This window comes from Bufo gargarizans, chromosome 6 (assembly GCF_014858855.1).
Source record: "Bufo gargarizans isolate SCDJY-AF-19 chromosome 6, ASM1485885v1, whole genome shotgun sequence".
Classification (NCBI taxonomy): domain Eukaryota; kingdom Metazoa; phylum Chordata; class Amphibia; order Anura; family Bufonidae; genus Bufo; species Bufo gargarizans.
Window position 1 is genome coordinate 76,887,359 of NC_058085.1, and position 16,937 is coordinate 76,904,295.

Genomic DNA, 16,937 nt, shown 5'->3' on the forward strand with positions numbered 1-16,937 from the left:
TGCTCGGTCATGCAACTTACCACCCAAATGAATTTTCCTCCTTTTCTTCTCACTAAGGCCTCTTTCACATGGGCGTCAGTTTTTTTGCCCGGATAAGAGCCGGGTGCGTTGCAGGAAAATGCGCGATTTTCCCGTGCGAGTGCAAAACATTGTCATGCGTTGCACTCGCGTGAGAAAAATCGCGCATGTTTGGTACCCAAACCCGAACTTCTTCACAGAAGTTCGGGCTTGGGATTGATGTTCTGAAGGTTGTATTATTTTCCCTTATAACATGGTTATAAGGGAAAATAATAGCATTCTGAATACAGAATGCATAGTAAAACAGCGCTAGAGGGGTTAAAAAAATAAAAAAATAATTTAACTCACCTTAGTCCACTTGCTCGCGAAGCCCGGCATCTCCTTTTGTCTCCTCTGCTGATGAACAGGACCTGGGGTGAGATGCTCCATTAAATACAGGTTAAGGACCTTCGATGACGTCACTCCAGTCATCACATGGTACGTCACATGATCTTTTACCATGGTGATTCACCATGGTAAAAGACCATGTGATGACCGGAGTGACGTCATCGAAGGTCCTTAACCTGTATTTAATGGAGCATCTCACCCCAGGTCCTGTTCATCAGCAGAGGAGACACAAGGAGATGCCGGCTTCGCGAGCAAGTGGACTAAGGTGAGTTAAATTATTATTATTTTTTTTTAACCCCTCTAGCGCTGTTTTACTATGCATTCTGTATTCAGAATGCTATTATTTTCCCTTATAACCATGTTATAAGGGAAAATAATAATGATCGGGTCTCCATCCCGATCGTCTCCTAGCAACCGTGCGTGCAAATCGCACGGCATCCGTACTTGCTTGCGGATGCCATCCGATTTTCACACACCCCATTCACTTCTATGGGGCCTGCGTCACGTCAAAATCGGACGATATAGAGCATGCTGCGATTTCAACTGAACGCACAAGTGATGCGTTAAAAACATCGCTCATGTGCACAGCCCCATAGAAATGAATGGGTCAGGATTTAGTGCGGGTGCCATACGTTCGCCGCACGGAAAACTCACCCTTGTGAAAGGGGCCTAATAGAGCTTTCATTTGGTGGTATTTCATTGCTGCTGACATTTTTACTTTTTTTGTTATTAATCGAAATTTAACGATTTTTTTGCAAAAAAAATGACATTTTTCACTTTCAGTTGTAAAATTTTGCCAAAAAAACAACATCCATATATAAATTTTTCGCTAAAAATGTTTGGGTAAAAAAAAAATGGTTTGGGTAAAAGTTATAGCGTTTATAAACTATGGTACAAAAATGTGAATTTCCGCTTTTTGAAACAGCTCTGACTTTCTGAGGTTCTACAATGCCCAGACAATAGAAAAAAACCACAAATGACCCCATTTCGGAAAGTAGACACCCTAAGGTATTCGCTGATGGGCATAGTGAGCTCCTAGAACTTTTTATTTTTTGTCACAAGTTAGCGGAAAATGATGATTTATTTTTTTCTTACAAAGTCTCATATTCCACTAACTTGCGACAAAAAATAAAAAATTCTAGGAACTCGCCATGCCCCTCACGGAATACCTTGGGGTGTCTTCTTTCCGAAATGGGGTCACTTGTGGGGTAGTTATACTGCCCTGGCAATTTAGGGGACCATATGCGTGAGAAGTAGTTTGAAATCAAAATCTGTAAAAAAAAATGGCTGGTTAAATCCTAAAGGAGTTCTTTGGAATGTGTGCCCCTTTGCCCACCTAGGCTGCAAAAAAGTGTCACACATCTGGTATCGCCGTACTCAGGAGAAGTTGGGGAATGTGTTTTGGGGTGTCATTTTACATATACCCATGCTGGGTGAGATAAATATCTTGGTCAAATGCCAACTTTGTATAAAAAAAAATGGGAAATGTTGTCTTTTGACCAAGATATTTATCTCACCCAGCATGGGTATATGTAAAATGACACCCCAAAACACATTTCCCAACTTCTCCTGAGTACGGCGATACCAGATGTGTGACACTTTTTTGCAGCCTAGGTGGGCTAAGGGGCACACATTCCAAAGTGCACCTTTCGGATTTCACCGGTCATTTTTTACAGATTTTGATTGCAAACTTCTTCTCACACATATGGGCCCCTAAATTGCCAGGGCAGTATAACTACCCCACAAGTGACCCCATTTTGGAAAGAAGACACCCCAAGGTATTTTGTGATGGGCATAGTGAGTTCATGGAAGTTTTTATTTTTTGTCACAAGTTAGTGGAATATGAGACTTTGTAAGAATTTTTTTTTTAAAAATCATCATTTTCCGATAACTTGTGACAAAAAATAAAAAGTTCTATGAACTCACTATGCCCATCAGTGAATACCTTAGGGTGTCTACTTTCCGAAATGGGGTCATACCTACTGTCTGGGTATTGTAGAACCTCAGGAAACATGACAGGTGCTCAGAAAGTCAGAGCTGCTTCAAAAAGCGGAAATTCACATTTTTGTACCATAGTTTGCAAATGCTATAACTTTTACCCAAACCATTTTTTTTTACCCAAACATTTTTTTTATCAAAGACATGTAGAACAATAAATTTTGTGAAAAATTTATATATGGATGTGAAAAATGTCATTTTTTTGCAAACAAATCGTTAAATTTTGATTAATAACAAAAAAAAGTAAAAATGTCAGCAGCAATGAAATACCACCAACTGAAAGCTCTATTAGTGAGAAGAAAAGGAGGTAAAATTCATTTGGGTGGTAAGTTGCATGACCGAGCAATAAACGGTGAAAGGAGTGTAGTGCAGAAGTGTAAAAAGTGGTCTGGTCATTAAGGGGGTTTTAGCTAGCGGGGTTGAAGTGGTTAAAAGATGTTATTAACCATACGAATAAAAGAAAAGGGAAGTTGGCCATTTTATCTTTAGACTTTGAAAAGGCTTTTGATCGCGTATCGTATTTTTATCTTTTTCAGGTTTTAAAGAAAATGGGTATACCAGAGGGGTTTGTACAATCTTTGAGAGCTTTTTATCACCAGTGCACAAGTAAGATTTTAGTAAATGGTTTTAAGACTCAGGATGTCTTTTTAAAATCTGCTGTGAAACAGGGGTGTCCCTTGTCCCCATTACTTTTTATTTGCGCCTTGGAGCCTCTATTAATCATGATAAGGAATCACCTTCAGTGAGTCTAGTGATGGCCTCAGGAATTGGGATATGGTTACAGAGAAGATAAATAAGAAATTATGTATGTGGAATCTAAGGAAGCTGACGATGGAGGGGAAGGTTTTAATTATCAAAATGATAGTTTTACCTATTTTATTATATCTTAGTATGGTGTTCCCTCCATCTGACCGTATTTAATAAAAAATTAATAAGGCCTGTTTTAATTTCTTCTTGGTTCCAAGATGTATAAGCTGCGAAGAGATACGGTAATGCTTCCTAAATGCAAAGGTGGAAAAGATTTTACTGATATTAAAACGTTTCTTTTAATTAAGTATATTACTTACTGTTTTAATGCCCTTTTTAAAGATAATTATTGGTCGTATTTTATTCGTTATAATACTGGGTATTTTATGAGGAAGTTTGGGTGGTTTAAAATGGTTTTAAATTCTCCTTACTCTTTTAAGTTTCTTATAAGATTTTTGAAAAAATAACTAATACTTTTAATCTAGGCCAAAAGAGGGCTCAGATTTTAAAAAACAGTAGAATGATTTTAAAAGATATTAGTGATGAAAAATTGATGGCCCCTATTAAGAATTTTAATGAAAACAAATGCAAGCAGATCTGGAAGGACGTTAACGTAAACTATCTTTTTAACTCACAGAAGGACCTGGCCTGGAGCTGCGTACATGAGTGTCTTCCATGCCGGGCATTCCAACACCGAAGAGGTTTGTCAAGCACCGCAGAGTGTCCCAGGGGAGCATGCAGAGAGGAGGAGGACATTTTTCACCTATTCTGGTACTGCGTTTTTGCTCAGAAAATATGGATAAAGATGCACCCCTTGATGAAGAAAATAACAGGACTGAAAGCGCTAACTATGGATGGTGTCTTTTATGGGTGTCTGGAGTGCCCTTCAAGGATCAAAAAGACTATGGCATGGAAGATCACGAACTGTGTTAAAGTTGCTCTATGGTCGGCCAGGAATATTTTATGTAAAAACACAAAATGCAATCGCACACTGCAACCAGCACTCTGCCCTGCCTTTATGCTGGATGTTGAATAAGGCATTGGTGTACATTTTGGCCAAAGCGTAATAAGCCACTCACCGCGTCACCTACCAGTAGCCATTAGGCTCCAGGAGAAGCATAAAGTGGGCTCAGCATGCATGTGAGTACTTGCATCCCTGGATCCGATGAAAGCTGTAATGGCACCGGACGGGGTTAAAAGCAGAGTGTGCTTGGCATGCATGCTGTACCTGCGCTCCCTGGACTTTATGTGGCTGTCATGGCCCATAAAAGGTAGGAACTAGTGTTAGGGACCACTCATGAAGGCAACCTTGACGCGGTGAGTGGCTTATTACGCTTTGGCCAAAATGTACACCAATGCCTTATTCAACATCCAGCATAAAGGCAGGGCAGAGTGCTGGTTGCAGTGTGCGATTGCATTTTGTGTTTTTACATTTATATCTCTATTTCGCCATAGCAATCTGCACCTGCTAGGGGTTGTGCGGGCTGAAATTTTCCATATTTTTCTCTTTGTAGTACGTATTGGAGGCGTGGCGATCTCCAAGCAGTCAAGCACACCTGTCCAGTTAATCTGCCCCCTGGAGGCTGGTTTTAAAGTCAGTATAAAACTGAGTCTGCTTATACAGCACCTACCAGTAGCCATTAGGCTCCAGGAGAAGTAAAAAGTGGGCTCAGCATGCATGTGAGTACTTGCATCCCTGGATCCGATGAAAGCTGTAATGGCACCGGACGGGGTTAAAAGCAGAGTGTGCTTGGCATGCATGCTGTACCTGCGCTCCCTGGACTTTATGTGGCTGTCATGGCCCATAAAAGGTAGGAACTAGTGTTAGGGACCACTCATGAAGGCGACCTTGACGTGGTGAGTGGCTTATTACGCTTTGGCCAAAATGTACACCAATGCCTTATTCAACATCCAGCATAAAGGCAGGGCAGAGTGCTGGTTGCAGTGTGCGATTGCATTTTGTGTTTTTACATTTATATCTCTATTTCGCCATAGCAATCTGCACCTGCTAGGGGTTGTGCGGGCTGAAATTTTCCAGGAATATTTTATGTTTTAAGCACGACGTTATCACAGAAGAAAATGTTTTAAAGATGGTTTTAGACGAAATGTATGATTATTATTTGGTGGATAAGAAAAGAACACCATTTATGTGCCACAAGTGTTTTTTAAGGGAATGGGGCTCTATTATATGATTTTATAAAACCTGTAACTTAATAAGTTTTTTATGTAAAAATGGTTTTATAATATTTATGTAATGTAACATTTCAATGGTTTTAATAAACGATTTTTACCCCTAGATGGGGAAATATCAACTTAAAAAAAATCAGTTCTTATCAGTTTAATATCTGATACGTCCCCTATCTGGGGACCTTATATTAAATAGATTTTTCGAACAGGGAGATGGAAAAAGAGCTTGCTCTGTCCACTCCACTCCCATCCAGCTCTGTGGTCGGCCAGGAACATTTTATGTTTTAAAAACGAGATTATTACAGAAGAAAATGTTTTAAAGATGGTTTTAGATGAGATGTATAATTATTTTTTAATTGATAATAGAAAGCTCCTTTTATGTGTCACAAATGGTTTTTAAGGGTATGGGGATCAGTTATTTAATGTATTTAAAAACTCTTTTATATGTCTTAAATTAAGGTTATAAAGTTTATAATGAGTTTATATTTCTGTAAAAATTGATCTTAAATAAAATAGACCCCTTTGGGGTAGTCAACTTAAAAAAAATCTGTTCTTATCAGTTTAATATCTGATACGTCCCCTATCTGGGGACCATATATTAAATGGATTTTTCGAACAGGGAGATGGAAAAAGAGCTTGCTCTGTCCACTCCACGCATTGACCTGGTATTGCAGTACCTCCAGGACCGGTGCACCCCTTCTAATCTGGTATGAAAAAACAGAATGAAATGGAGTGATGGATTTCAAGGATCCTTCCAGCAAGCAAGTAAGTAAGTAAGTATTCAAGTTGCTGTGTCCTGCCTGTCTCAGGAGTGAGTCTGCACTTCAGCTTCTCCCCTGTGAGGCTGGTGCTGTGCTGCTTTCTGCATCCCTGCATCTAGCCTGCTCTGCTGTCGATCTCCTAATTGCATCACCTGTGTGTGGGTGGGGTTTGTTCCAGCACCAAGCAACCCAGCCAGCCAGCCAGCCAGTCACCTCTCTCCTCACAGTCCAAATCCAATTAAGATTGGTGGCTTAATTGTTGTGTTAATTGGCTTATCACCTGATTGAAGTGTTAGGATATCACCTGAATGCAGTTTTTGGACCTCCTTCCACTCTGTTCACCCCTGTTTTGATTTGGGCCTATTGTGCACACCTGGGCAGTCTGCTGAGTTGTTCCTTAGAATTTAGCCTTTTGTAGCAAGTTTGCTTGATGTAACCAATTTTGTTTTCCTATTCCTATATTAAATAAGTCAAGTTTGTTTGCCTGTGTCTCCCTCTTGTGGATTTATTACACTGGGTGACTTCTATGTAGGCTAAAATGTAGTCCAGCACTTCCTATGTATCAGCAATAGCTGGACCTACCATGTCTGTCCAATGGACGGAACACTGCACGTGTCACAAGCGGCTAGTAAGGTCAGAGGTCAAGCAAGGTCTGGTCAGTGGATGACATCACAAGGGCTCTGATGGAACACTCAACAATGGGCCCGTGACATCACAATGAACAATGCCTACATCTTTTTTTTTTTTTTTTTTTTTTTTCTCTTAACACTGTCCATTCACTCCTTATCAGTCTTTCAGTTTGGCGTGCTTTGGCATCCGGAATTTCGTGCGAAGAAAAGGCGTGACCAAAAGTGGTGGGTGGAGCTATGCAGATCCGAAAAATACGAAGTACAGCATGCTGTTGATTTCAGAGCGTAGGACGCACGTTTTCCCTGGTTTGTGAGAGAAAGAAGCCTCCCGGACTGTCTCTGCAGCTGGGGCCTGTAGCCTATCGCCTTCACAAGTGTTCTGCATTCAGGACCGCCGGCCTGTAGGGCGAACCCTTTTCTGGTTATCGCTTCTCGGCCTTTTGGCTAAGATCAAGTGTAGTATCTGTTCTTATCAGTCCTGATAAGAACAGTCCGGACCTGTTGGAACTCTATGAGGAGATGGTGGTGGAGGGTACAATGCCCCCATCCTTGAGGGAAGGAATGATCACGATCCTGTATAAGCGGAAGGGGGAGAGATGTGACCTGAAAAACTGGCGTCCCATCTCTCTCCTGAACGTGGACTACAAGATCCTCGCCAAGGTACTGGCCAACCGGCTGAAGGTCGTCATCGGCGGAATCGTCCACCCGGACCAAACCTGCGGCATCCCAGGCCGCAGGATCGCAGACAGCCTCGCTCTTGTGAGAGACACGGTGCACTACATCCAGGACCGCCGTGTTCATGCCGCCCTGGTCAGCCTGGACCAGGAGAAGGCATTCGACCGGGTCTCTCATGAGTTTATGGGCAAGGCGCTGCGCAGGCTAGGTCTAGGCAGGAGGTTCTGTTCTTTTGTTGACCTGATGTATTTTGACATTTGCAGCACGGTGTTGGTGAATGGCTGGAAGACTGACCCCTTCTCAATTCACTCAGGGGTCAGACAAGGCTGCCCTCTTTCACCTCTCCTTTTTGTTTGTGTTATAGAATCCTTCGCGGAGTCTATCCGGCAGAATGGAGAGATCAGAGGGATCACCGCACCAGGACCAGGACACCACGAGGTCAAGTGCTCGCTGTACATGGATGATGTGACTGTCTTCTGCGCTGATCGGCGTTCGGTGACTGCACTCGTCCAGACCTGCGAGGAGTTCGGACAAGCTTCAGGGGCCAAAGTCAACTGCGGCAAGTCAGAAGCCATGCTCTTCGGGGACTGGCAACTGGCCTCTTCTGCCCCCTTCCCATTTACCATCAAACCTAACTTCATCAAAATCCTTGGAGTCTGGTTCGGGAAGGAAGGCGCAGCCCTCAAGTCTTGGGATGAACGCTTGGCCAAAGTCAACCAAAGAATCGGACTGTGGAGCCTTAGACAACTCACGATTGAAGGGAAAGCACTCGTCCTGCGCAACGAAGTCTTGCCTGTGCTCCAGTACACCGCACAGGCATGGCCCCCTCTTGCCACCGTTTCCAGGGCCATCACCAGGACAGTCTTTCGCTTCATCTGGGGATCTAAGATGGACAGAGTGAAACGAGCCATCATGTACAAAGAGCCCCGCAAGGGCGGAAAGGGCATTCCAGACCTGCCCACTTTACTGCGGATCGCCTTTGTTTGTGACAGCGTTCGTCGGACTCTGAGAACTGCTAACGGCTCTGCGGGCAAGGCTATGTCTCGCTTTTTCCTCCTGCCCCTCTGGAGGGGTCTGGGCTGGGACAAGTGGGACAGCTCCATCCCCTACAACTGGCACGCTCCCTGGTTCTACGGGGACGTCGTCAGGTTTGTGAGGGAACACCAACTGGAGGGCCTCAAGCCCGACTTGTGGAAGCCAAAAACTATCCACAAGCTCATCAGAGCAAAGGATGTGGTGGAGTCAATTCCAGGGATCCACGACGACACCGTAGAGACAGTTTGGACTAATGTGTCGTCAAACAGGTTGACCAACGGGCACAAGGACTTATCATGGATGGCCATACAGGGAGGACTGCCAACTCGGTCATTCATGGGTGCCCGCAACCTGTGCAAAACCCGGTACTGCCCCAGATGCCCTTTCGTAGAGGAAACACCTTACCACCTGTTTTGGGAGTGCCGCTTTGCACAGCGCCTGTTGGATGCCCTGGAACATGAACTCAAAGACTCTGTGCCCAGGAACAGCCTGCAATGCACTTCGGTGCTGTATGGACTATTTCCTGGGATTCATACGGTTGAGGCCATCCAGGAGGCCTGGCGGCTTATGAACTGTTTTAAGGACGCTATTTGGGTCTCCAGGAACCGGCTTGTGCTCAGGAGGGAGAACATGTCCGTCCTCGACTGCCGCAGACTTATCCACAGCCTGCTGCGGGATTACAACATCTCTGAGGACGTCGAAGAAGAAAAGGACTGAACCCCTCTCCTCCCCCCCCCCCTCTCCCTCCGTGTGTTTTTATGTCAATAAAGCTTCGGGCACGTGATTCCCCCCCCCCCCTACCCCCTCCTTCCCACCTCCCCACCCACATCACTGTCTGAATGCTTTATTGTAAGGTTTATTGTGATTGAATAGGTATGATAGTGTAGCATGCATTGCGATGTACAGCGTAGGTCAGCCTGTGTCTTTATATAACAATGCCATGCTCGCCAAGACGAATATCTGTAATTTATTGAGTGCTGTGTTGCGCCACAGCACCAAAGTATGTATGTATGACGACTGATTGCAATAAAGACGTTTCAATCAAAAAAAAAAAAAAAAATCTGTTCTTATCAGTTTAATATCTGATACGTCCCCTATCTGGGGACCATATATTAAATGGATTTTTCGAACAGGGAGATGGAAAAAGAGCTTGCTCTGTCCACTCCACGCATTGACCTGGTATTGCAGTACCTCCAGGACCGGTGCACCCTTTCTATTCCAGTATGAAAAAACAGAATGAAATTGAGTGATGGATGTCAAGGATCCTTCCAGCAAGCAAGTGGAAAGTTGCTGTGCCCTGCCTCAGCAGTCCTGCACTTCAGCTTCTCCTTCCTCTGTGAGGGTTTTGCTGTGCTGTGCTGCTTTCTGCATTCCTGTTGCTGCTGCTGCATCTAGCCTGTCAATCTGTTAATTGCATCACCTGTGTGTGGGTTTGTTCCAGCACCAAGCAACCCAGCCAGTCACCTCTCCTCACACAGTCCAAATCCAATTAAGATTGATGGCTTAATTGTTGTGTTGTTTGGATATCACCTGAATGCAGTTTTTGGATCCTCCACTCCGTCCGTGCACCTCTGTTTTGATTTGGGCCTGTTGTGCACACCTGGGCAGTCTGCTGAGTTGTTCCTTAGAATTGACCCTTTTGTAGCAAGTTGGCTTGATGTAACCAATTTTGTTTTCCTAGTGCTTTATTAAACAAGTAAAGTTTGTTTGCCTGTGTCTCCCTCTTGTGGATCTTTTAAACTGGATGACTTGTAGGTTAAAAAGTAGTCCAGCACTTCCTATGTATCTGCAATAGCTGGACCTGCAATGTCTGGCCAATGGACGGAACACTGCACGTGTCACAAGAGGCCTGTCAGGTCAGAGGTCAAGTAAGGTCAGGTCACTGGATGACATCACAAGGGCCCTGACAGAACACTCAACAATGGGGCAGTGACATCACAATCAACAATGCATACAGCCTTTTTTTTTTTATTCACACTACTCTCCATTCACTCCTTATCCGTGTTTGGTGCCGAGATCCCCCCGAATGGATAGTGCTGACTTATGCTGAAGCACCGCAAAGACCCCAAATTTACCACGACTAATACAGGACCCGACGCGCATTGCAAATAAGATTCTAGCTGGAATACAACACGTGCACCTATTCCAAAAGGAGATCCAGCTCGCAAAGAGGTGAGCCTGTACACTCAGCAAGTGCCGGCTGTAATACATACGGAGCGGCATACAAGAGTGATAAAGGGGAAAAGGGACTAGTGCGGCAAAGGCCCAAACCGGACCAACCAGCATATCAACCCAAGTGGAATTGTCTGAAGAGCCCATCCAGCGCAGCGAAACAGTGAGTACTAGCGGGACGCCGCACTTTCCAACCACTGTAACTAAGAACTGTGCTGGTCCTGTGACTCCACTGAAAAGATTACTCGACTAGCAGGGCAAAATTTGTGGTGGTTCGCTCCTCTGGAATTTATAAATATTAATGGAGACATAAATTACCAGGAGGACTGTATTGCCGAACCCTTAGGATAATTATCGGGACTCAGAACATCATATTTTATTTCATTTTTACAGTTTTTTATTCCATTTTTTAGAGAATATTACTGCAGATATTTCATCCGGATTTTTAGGATATTATGTGATACCAATGTGTGTGTATTGTTACTGTTCTTAGAATTGAGATACATTGTATTACTTGGTTGATATTAATAAACTGTGTGGCCACATATATTGGGAGAGTGCCCAGTATTTCTTTTATCATTAATTTTTACTAGAGGAAGGGTGAGACCTCTGTACTGAGAGCACCTCCTCCGTGGTCTGCATCAATCCTGTGCGTCTCCTTTTCTATATTTATATTTGACCGTTTATTTTCGTGTTGCGTATACGAGCGTTTTTTTTGGCGGAAAACACTCGGGTTTTCCATTTCCTGGTCGTGGGCTGAGGTTCTGCAGGAGTGGGACTTTTCTCTCTCTTGAGAGGATATCCTGTGTCTCCGGGACCAGGAATTTAAGGGTGAATACACCATTTCATTTTGTGCGAAATCCAGCTGTGATAACATCTATGCAGCCCTGTCTGGTGCGGACCAGACTGATGAGCACCTTAACGGCCTCACATTTGTCCTCCTCTACGGTGAGGAGTCGATTCAATTACTTGCTTGTATGTACAACCTGTTTGTAACCGAGGAGGATGTTACGTTGTTCCTCAAGCAATATTGCAGAGAAGTGCACTACTCGCATGATGTAAAAAACTCTGAGGGTTTTTGGAATGGCAAACGGAAGTATTTCGTAAAATTCTTCCAAAATCCCAGTGGCATAGGAGGCCTTGATCATCCTCCCTTTACCTTTGCCATAGGGAAGAATAGAGGCTACCTGTTGTATTCACAGATGCCTCTGTTTTGTCGGAAATGTCGGAGGTTTGGACATACAAAAGAGCACTGTGAGAGCCATGTGCTGCACTGTTACAAGTGCGTGGCGAGGGGCACATGGCCTCTAGGTGCAACTCAGATATTATGTGCCATTTGTGCGGAGAAATTAGGCACAAGTATAAGATGTGCACTCGTAGGACTCAGGGAAGCGAGTCTACACAAAATGCAGCCCGGTCTGCTGCTGGAAAGGCCCCAGAGCAAATTGCTGGGAATAAACCAGGGTCCTCCAGAGCCTTACCGAGCGGTTCGGTGAGGCCCGAAAGGGAGGCTGGTGCAAAAGCTCGCCGGTCTTCCTTCTCAAAGGTAGTGAGTCAGATCAAGGAAGGGGGCAATAAAGAACAGGGTTCTGCGGTAGACCCTACAGGGTTTCCCAGTGCCATGGTTGAGGCTGGGGAATTAAATCGGAGACAGTCCTTGCCTGATAGCAGGAGGAGTTCTCTTGTTGGAACCCCTCAAAAAACAAGCTTGATGGTGAGACCTGAGCTTGATAATAATACGTCCGTGCGAGAGAAAGCTAAGAAGGTCTATAGTGCCAGAGAAAATGTGCCTTCCCAAATGCCTGAGCCTGCCGCCCCACCTGAGAGTGGCTTGTTTAGGAGAGCCTCTGACACTGGCCGGTTGTCCAGAGATTCGGACTCCTCTGCAGCGGTTGCGGAGGATTCCACGGGGACGATAGGCGAAGGCTCGGAAGGTAAAGAGACCTCACAGGTCTCTGGGCGATCCACAAGTGTTCGAGAATCCGTATAAGTGGCGGAGATGGTGTTTGGAGATGATCGTCGTAGAGCTGCTTTATTTGCTTATCTTGAAACTGTAGATTTTGATTTATGTCTATTACAGGATTGTGGTATCCAGAATTGTATGGAATACAAAGACTTAAAAAAAGACTGGAGGTTGGGGCCATCAGTTTGGTCGGGTGGTAATGATAATCGATCTGTGGGAATTGGATTGCTTGGTAAAGGAAATAATATTCAAATTCAATCTGTGACTGAGATTATGCCAGGCAGAGCTATGCTAGTTCATTTGTGTTTTAATTAGTTGCTATGCCATATTTTAAATGTATATGCTCCCCCTGATAAAAATGAAAGAATTGCATTTTTTTATATTTTACCATTGTTTTGTACAGGGCCCACTCCCTTGTTAATAGGAGGCGATTTTAATTGTATATGGGATGACGAAAAACAACAAGGGGGTGATCAAAGCCGAAAAGACCGTACTTCTTATCAACTTAAAAATGTCATTGAAGATTTTACCTTGAAAGATTGCTGGAGGGCTCTCTTGCCGGCGGACCCCGAATCTACCTGGTCCAATGGAAGAGTGAACTCCAGAATCGATTTTATTTTTAACTCTGATGCTTTTATTCCTTTTAAATGTGAGCTTTTTAACAATATATTTTCCGTAATTAAAGTTTTATCAGTCCACTTGAAGTTAAAAGGAGAATCAAAGGTAAACAAAGGTTTGTGGAAATGAAATGTATCCCTTTTAGATGACCCAGAGATCAGAGCTGAGCTTGTGCAGGCCTTCCAGTGCTGGCAACAACAGAGAGCACCCGATGAAACCATTCTGCACTGGTGGGAAGGCAAGAAGGTCAAAATCAATATTTTTTTATAAAAATGGGTAGGAAGACGGCAAAAAAATAATGGTTTTATATTCTTAATAAACGTTTAAATGTACTTTTTAAACTAAAAGAGATTGGAATAGAGGTTGAGTCAGATATTGTTAACTTAACGGCTGAGATAAAAAAAATGTATTGATGACAAAGGGAAACAAATAGTTTTTAATTCCCGAGTTAAACAGCTTGAAGTAGACGAAAAATACTCCCGCTTTTTCTTTAAAAAATTAAATAAAAGACGTGACGTTATTTTAAGCTTCGAAGGGAAAACCTCTATTAGGGCTCTTTCACACCTGCGTTATTGTCTTCTGGCATAGAGTTCCGTCGTTGGGGCTCTATGCCGGAAGAATCCTGATCAGTTTTATCCTAATGCATTCTGAATGGAGTAAATTCCATTCAGGATGCATCAGGATGTCTTCAGTTCCGGAACGGAACGTTTTTTGGCCGGAGAAAATACCGCAGCATGCTGCGCTTTTTGCTCCGGCCAAAAATCCTGAAGACTTGCCGCAAGGCCGGATCCGGAATTAATGCCCATTTTAGTAAAAAAACAATAGACAAATCCTTTTTAGATGTTATTAATTCCCTTGATTTTAAGATTGATGTTTTAGACCAGGAGATTTTAATTGGAGATTTTATTATAGAAGAACTTTTATTTGTTTTTAGAAGTTTTTCTAAGGGGAAGGCTCCTGATCCATAGAATTTTATTTAACTTTTTGGGATTATTTAAAAGAGTATTTAGTTTTATTGTATAAAGAAACTTTTAAAATAGAAGAACTACCTCCCTCTTAATTTTTAAAAAAGGGGATAAAAATTTGTTCAAAAATTGGAGGCCTATTACACTGCTAAATACAGATTATAAAGTGTTAGCAAAACTGATAGCAGTCCGTTTTAAACCCATAATTGGAAAAATAATACATCCAAATCAAGTCTGTAGAGTACCTGGAAAATCCATTACTGAGTCCCTAAATGTCCTGAGAGATGTGTTGTGGTATTTTAAAGATAGAAACCAATGTTTGGCAATTTTATCACTAGACTTCGAGAAGGCATTCGACAGAATATCCCACGAATATCTCTTTTTAGTTTTACAAAAAATGGGAATACCTGATTTTATTATAAGCCGAATTAAACTTTTATGCATATCCTGTTTTAGCCAAATTTCAATTAATGGGTTTTTAACTAATGGTGTCCCTCTGTTATCTGGCATTAAACAAGGCTGCCCGCTTTCCCCTTTGCTTTTTATTTGTGCTATAGAACCGCTTTTAGCCATGTTGAGAAAAGATAAAGTGAGTCCATCTAAAAGTATTAAGTTATATGGATGACGTAACGATTTTATGAAGAGATTCCCCCACAATGAGAAGAGCCCTGAGAAATACTGTCTTTTTCTGTGAAGCGTCGGGTTTTAAACTTAATGCAAATAAGTGTGATTGCTTTTATACAGGGAATTGGGACTACTCCGAAACGCCTGGGATCCATATGCAACAGGATAATTTAAAGTTTCTAGGTATTGTTTTTAATCAGGTAAATGATGGATGGTATTGTTAACTGGGACTCGGTAATAGGTAAAATAGAAAAGAAAATTTTAATGTGGAATTTGCGAGACTTGACAATGGAGGGGAAAATTTTAATAATAAAAATGGTATTGATCCCTATCATGTTATATGTAGCCATGGTATTCCCTCCTTCAATTTTATATATTAAAAAGTTAACCCACATTTGTTTTAGGTTTTTATGGGGATCCAAGATGGAGAAACTTAAGCGTGATATCATGTATAAGTCTAAAGAGGATGGTGGGAAGGATGTTCCTAATCTTTTTACTTTCTTTTATATAAAAGTATTTTTGTTTCTGTTTTAAGATGATAAAATCCAATGGTATTTTTAGCATTTTCTTTAAAATATGCTGCTGGTATGATTTTTAAAAGGTGGTTCCGTTTAACGTTAAATTCTCCTGTGCTTCTGTGTCCCCCAAAACATTACGCGGTGCTAGAAAAGACGGTCAGGCTCCTGCGCCTCCAGGAATTGGAGCCTGACATTTTGGGGGACCAGAAGAAAGTGTCAATAGTGTGTCGAAAGTGTTTTATCCTCCTTGTTATTTTTATTGATATTTTATTGTTATTATTACTATTATGATTATTATTATTGACTTTATTTTATGCATGAACTTTTATTAGTAAATAAAGTTATGTTAAAACCTTATCTGTTCTTATCAGTTTAATATCTGATACGTCCCCTATCTGGGGACCATATATTAAATGGATTTTTCGAACAGGGAGATGGAAAAAGAGCTTGCTCTGTCCACTCCACGCATTGACCTGGTATTGCAGTACCTCCAGGACCGGTGCACCCCTTCTAATCTGGTATGAAAAGACAGAATGAAATTGAGTGATGGATTTCAAGGATCCTTCCAGCAAGCAAGTGGAAAGTTGCTGTGTCCTGCCTCAGGAGTCTGCACTTCAGCTTTTCCTCTGTCAGGGCTGTGCTGTGCTGCTTTCTGCATACCTGCATCTAGCCTGTCAATCTCCTAATTGCATCAGCTGTGGGTTTGTTCCAGCACCAAGCAACCAAGCCAGCCAGTCTCCTCACACCCCCAAATCCAATTAAGACTGAAAGATTAATTGATGGGTTAATTGGCTTATCACCTGAATGCAGTGTTTGGACCTCCACTCCACGCACCTTGGGTTTGATTTGGGCCTGTTGTGCACACCTGTGCAGGCTGCTGAGTTTTTCCTGGGAATTGACCCTTTTGTAGCAAGTTGGCTGCTTGTAACCAATTTGCTTTTATAGTGTTTTAGTAAACAAGTAAAGTTTGTTTGCCTGTGTCTCCCTCTTGTGGATCTTTTGATCTGGATGGATGATTGGAGGCTAAAAAGTAGTCCAGCACTTACTATGTATCAGCAACAGCTGGACCTACCTTGTCTGGCCAATGGACGGAACACTGCACGTGTCACAAGAGGCTTGTAAGGTCAGAGGTCAAGTAAGGTCAGGTCAGTGGATGACATCACAAGGGCCCTGATGGAACACTCAACAATGGGGCCGTGACATCACAATCAACAATGCAAGTTATTTATTTATTTATTTATTTCACTACTTCTCCATTCACTCCTTATCAGTTTTTCTGCTTGGCGTGCTTTAGCACCAGGAATTGCGTGCAAAGAAAAGCCGTGACCAAAAGTGGTGGGCGGAGCTATGCAGATAGGAAAAACACATAGAGGAGCATGCTGGTGATTCCGGACTGTCTCTGCAGCTGGGGCCTGTAGCCTATCGCCTTCACAAGTGTTCTGCATTGGGGACCATCAGCCTGTAGGGCAAACCCTTTTCTGGTTATCGCTTCTCGGCCTTTTGGCTAAGATCATGGCTTGACCAGACTTAGCCAAGACAAGAGGTCGGGAAGGCGATCAACGGACGGACAGACGGCGGACGGTGGAGGACGGACGGTGCACGGCTTGAGGATGGGCGTTACTATGCGCTCGGCTGGGACC

General features: G+C 42.9%; 3 non-coding genes and 2 pseudogenes across 3 annotated transcripts; all 5 read left to right on the forward strand.

Moving 5' to 3' along the window:
* Positions 1 to 5,429: 5,429 nt before the first annotated feature.
* Positions 5,430 to 5,616, forward strand: LOC122942836. The gene has a single exon (XR_006390738.1). It is a non-coding gene; the product is annotated as a U2 spliceosomal RNA (small nuclear RNA).
* A 237-nt stretch (positions 5,617 to 5,853) lies between these two features.
* On the forward strand, positions 5,854 to 6,036 carry LOC122942974. The gene has a single exon (XR_006390807.1). It is a non-coding gene; the product is annotated as a U2 spliceosomal RNA (small nuclear RNA).
* Positions 6,037 to 7,151: 1,115 nt separating this feature from the next.
* LOC122942843 lies at positions 7,152 to 7,240 on the forward strand (annotated as a pseudogene).
* Positions 7,241 to 9,466: 2,226 nt separating this feature from the next.
* Positions 9,467 to 9,650, forward strand: LOC122942685. The gene has a single exon (XR_006390642.1). It is a non-coding gene; the product is annotated as a U2 spliceosomal RNA (small nuclear RNA).
* A 5,951-nt stretch (positions 9,651 to 15,601) lies between these two features.
* LOC122942650 lies at positions 15,602 to 15,807 on the forward strand (annotated as a pseudogene).
* The last annotated feature ends 1,130 nt before the right edge of the window (positions 15,808 to 16,937 follow it).